The following is a 5,029-nucleotide window of genomic DNA, read 5'->3' as shown; positions in this document are numbered from 1 at the left end:
TGACAGTTCATCTTTGTCTTTGCTTAAGAAAACGTAAAATTACATGGAACCTTGATTGTCAACGTCTTCTTGAAGGCATCGAACAAAGCTTGCTGAGACTCCTTGCCATATAATACGGACTGGATAAGCTTAGTGTGTATTTCTTAGAGATAAACTGTGATAAGATGAGGTTTCAAACTTTAGAGCTTTCAGAAAGTGCTCTACATATGAAGACAAAACTCGGTTGCTGTTTTGTTTTTGCTTTCATTGCTTACAAAGAACAAGCTTCTCCCGTGCTCCTGGATCCCACACAATTTAAATCGATTTACTATTAGACCTTTTGAATATATACCAATAATAATTGACTCGCAGCATCCACTTATTGGATGCTGTAGTATACCTAATGCATAAACCCTACAACTACTTATTGTGTAGATTGCCTCACCATGATCGCCATTTCCACGCGCCAAGAGTGACTTCGCGCCCACTAATTCTCGTGAAAAAAAACATTACAAAGTACGTTACCCGCTTGCTGATGATACCTGGTATCCTTAAATTATGTTGGCTCAGGACATCGGCGTGGTCGCGGACCAAGTGTCCAATACGAAGACAAAGAACGCGTCCAATGCTAGTTGTTCTCACCCACGATCTCGCGAGTCATGGAGCTCGCGAGCAGCTAACTCCCAGCGACGACAATCACTCGAGCGACACTGAAATCTATCACAAGTCCCGGGAGCATACGGATAGTATAACCGTCGATCGTGCCTCCATCGACGTGCACTCGTTCCATCGACCAGCGAAGGAGAAGCATCAGGGCGCACATCATCGGGGACATTTTGCCTATACTGGCCTCACCGGTATGAATTTGTGCAGAATACATTCTCGCGGTAGGTTTGTAATAAGAGCGGTGTATTTGCTCCCGGAATAAGTGTCGTACCGACAGAATGGGCGAAGACGCCCTACGTAAAACGTAGGATGAGCTGCTTGATGCACCACACGAAACGGGCCGATACAATTGACCGGTACATTTTTGCTGACCTCGTTCGTCACAACATATTTGAATAGATTTTTACCGCAGACAGTGGGATTATGTCGTTAGCCTTTCATGAAATTATAGTTACGATACCAATAATGTGAGTGTTTAATTCTGTCGGTCTACCGCGTCAGAATGGAGTCTCGATCAGAACGAGCCACTGCTTTTCGAACCAATATGAAAGAGACCTTGCTGACTCGGCTTTGTTATTGTTTAGCACGCCCAGTGCGCTGCGGATATATCAATCTCCTCATTGAAGATGCTACCAGCATCGCCATCTTCATCAGAGTCAGCAATAGCTCCATTGCTGCTGCTGAATAAATCTTCTTTGATGTTAGTTGGATCAACATATGTACCCTTCGCATTGACCAACAGTCAATGCGATGAGCAAGAGCCAGATCGGAATTTGATCGAGCGACTCCCTACCTCTTGATCCAGAGTAACACTATAGCAAGGTGGGGGTATGGGTGGATCGCGTATTCCATTAACTAAGAACAGTGAATGCAAGCACCGAATTGTTGTTGGCAAATTTTGCCATCGGCAAAAATTCAAACTTCCTTGCAACCTAATGGACGTATCCTCGAAGTATCTTTTTAAGAACACGATTGGCACGTTCCGTCTCATCATCTGTTTCGGGATGGTCAGATTTTGACATTTTGAGCCGTGCTCCAAGTGAACGTTGTACGGATTGCCAAAACTTCTCCGGAATCGGGGATCTCGATCCGAATAAAGTTGAAGGGTGCCTTATGAGGTCGTAATATCGCCTTTGGCTGTGGTCGACTCCGGGACTGCAACAAGTTAAACATATTGCTAGAAAGACACACAAGAATTCCTGTATTCTTGTGAGCGTCTTCGGGAATACCGACGGCGAAGTTCATTGATACTGGTCGTTAGCACTTTGCCGGAGCAGAAGTTGTCTGTAATGAAGAACGGGATGACGGGATAAACTTTGTCCGTTGACAAGATTCGCAAGCACGTAACTTTTGGTCTCACTCTAAAGTGCAGCTGATTATTCGGAAACGCAATCGCTTATGGAGCTAAAGACGGCTCGTCGCGAAGGGTTTTAAGCGCCTATTCGATAGTAAGTTGGGCGAACGTATACTCGCTCAGTCAGTAGACCGAGCGTCTCAATGGCGTCACACCATCGAAGTCAAGTTATGGCGAGCGTCATGCTCTTGAGTCACGTCCTCCCATCACTCGCGGAGGACACGATTGTGAACATCCAATTCAGCATTCAGGTCCATTGACAATGTTTTACCTGATTCTTACTCCTCTTGCACGTCCAATGCTGGGCTCACGCAGCAAGAAGCGTTTCCTCGCGGAGCACTTGATATACCACGTAAAAAGAGTTTGGACGAGCTACCTCGTTTGCTGGTGTGGACACCATTCTCGAATGACAGTTAAGAGTAACGCTCCAAGCTGATAATTGACGTTTAGAGCCTCGTCGATTACTCTGACGAAACCCATTGAATGGTCCTCGAAGACCATCGATAAACGAGCGCTTGCCGCGGTTATTAAATGATTGCAAATTTGCAAACCTTTTGCGCATATTATTGGAGATACGTGGTGCACCTTGAAGCGTGCACCGATGAAAACCTGTTCTCAAACCGTCCTCGTACCGTAACCAGGTTGTGTAGCCAAGCCTCGCAGCCGACGCTTCGTACATTCTGTACATAAGCATTCCAGGCTTGTAACTACGGATCCAAATCATAAAGCCGCTTACCACAGTACCATTGATCTCAGAAAACACCATCGATGCAGAGCTAGTGTTCGACCCACCAGGGCTGTAAAGTCTTGATAACTCGAGATACGTAATCGTAAACCGAACTCTGGAGAATCCCGGCCTACGAGTTGGGTTGCCCTTTAAGAGCAACAAGGCTTTAATAAGGAGCGACACGTAACACATTGTGGTCTCGCTCCTCTTGATTATTTTAGTTGGCAAGTTAAATTCCGGAATCCGACTTCCTGAAACCGAAGTTGCAGGCTGATTACCGCTCGCAGTAGACGCTTGAACATCTGCTATTTATATTTCATTACTAGCTGCACATACCCGTGCAGCCGCTACCTTTGTCGCTTTTAAGGTGCACCGAATGGGTTTTTATAAATACGATGGTAAGTTGGAGTGTCTACGCAGACCAACATGCGCGTCTCTTACGCAAAGAGGCCCAACGGTATTCTCTGTGTCAGGAATAACAGTCAGTAAAGGTATTATTTGGTTAAGGGTGTGTGTCTGAAGTAATGGGGCAGTCCGTTACATAATTGTTACACTTAAGAGAAATGATAGCACTCCGCGTCGCCGCGAGGATGGAGAAAAGGTTTGACGCATCCACTAGCGCGAAACGAACGAACATGAATCGGTACAGCTTGGACTCTTGAATTTCTCCTCAAACGGTCAAGTCGCTCTCCACTGAGTCGTCTACGTGGCCAAGTACATTATCTGCTTCTTCATGCCACCACCGTCGCGACGTGGGCTCGCGATTTTTTGTCAATCGCTAGCGTTTTTTATCGATAAGAAGTGACCCTTTTGTGTTATTTCAAGGCTCTTGAGCTGTCCGGTCAAGCGCTTCTGTGGAAGCTGTAGTCCGTGTATGTTCAAATAAATTAGAAAAAAATCTCTACAAGTTCCTCGGCAAGCTGCGATTCGGAGTGTAACGGGGCACCTTTTACTAGTTAACCTTACACTGATTACAATGTAAGCAGGGTGCCTCGGACTTCACGTACACAAGAGTAAAGAAGAACGATTCTAGGTAGCTAAGGGCTTTAGCTACCAAAGGTAATTCAATGGATTTAGAATTAAGAAAAAGTAAACTGTATTAATATAATGAGTTTCCTACGTTACGATCTTCTATCTACTGCTGGACTTATAATAGCAATATCTAAGTATGGCGCCTCCTTGCGCACCGCACAGTCGTGTCTTGTTACGATTTGGCGGCGTTTCCACCCATAAGATAATATGTATTATTCCTCTTCTAGGAAATAATACTTATGTAACGGGACACCCGGTTACGTCACCCTTTCCCCTTAACCAACAGTCACCATAGTGATTGACGTAGGGCGACAGGAAAGATAATTAAGTCTTCCTGTAATTAGCATTATTCGTTTTAATCAAAATGCCGATTTTATTTGCATTCTTCATTTTGACCAGAATCAAGATGACGACAATCAAATCTGGGCGGGTGGGTCGGCCACTAAGCTGGCAGCTGTACGGAACAGTGTAACTGTCAGTAAGACACATGGTTCAGTCGACGCTTATGCGTCTACTGCGGGGGATATGTCAAATTCTACTCCCATTGGAGATGACTGGGATCTCCTAACTAAAGAAGTCCGACGAGTTAAAAACCTCGTCATCATCTCTTTAGTAGTCGCGTTAGAACCCAAAGGCTTTTCAGGACTCGGCCCCATGTAATTCGGTGGCCTTCTCAGTCGTCACTGAGTCGTGCGATGCAGGTGACCTTGACCAGTCATCTGCAATATCATCAAGAGATTACATCTATGATTACGTCTTTTCTAGGTATCGGCGTTTAAGGCGGTACCGTTGCAGCATTCAGTTTATTAAATGCGTGCACTATCCGACACCCTCCTGTATTGGAAAATTAATTCCCTTACATGGCTTGCTTTTAATCGATCGAGAATGAGTTTATCGATTTGAAGTACTTATTCATGAGGCAGTGACCATTGCTTCATGACAAAGCACTTCGATCCCGGTTTGAGCTTGATCTTATGTCGAGTTTATTTATCCTTATGCAACTCGCATGTAACTAGCTCAGATATTACATCTTTGAGTTCAATCAAGTATTTTTATAAATGATTTGTCTTAAGTGACTCCCAGGATTAGTAGTATATCTCTCAATCCGAGGCTTCACATCGAGAGCACTTTCGTCCATCGATGAGCTGCTGAGAACCCGTTCGTTCTCTGCAAAAATTACCGCTGACCGAATGTCAGTTACGTAATCGTCCTCTGTGACGAGAACGCAGATCAGCTTGATTTACCACTACGCAGATCTCTCAAGAACTGCT

This window comes from Bremia lactucae, linkage group LG1, assembly GCF_004359215.1.
Source record: "Bremia lactucae strain SF5 linkage group LG1, whole genome shotgun sequence".
Lineage (NCBI taxonomy): Eukaryota > Oomycota > Peronosporomycetes > Peronosporales > Peronosporaceae > Bremia > Bremia lactucae.
This window is presented reverse-complemented; position numbering follows the sequence as displayed.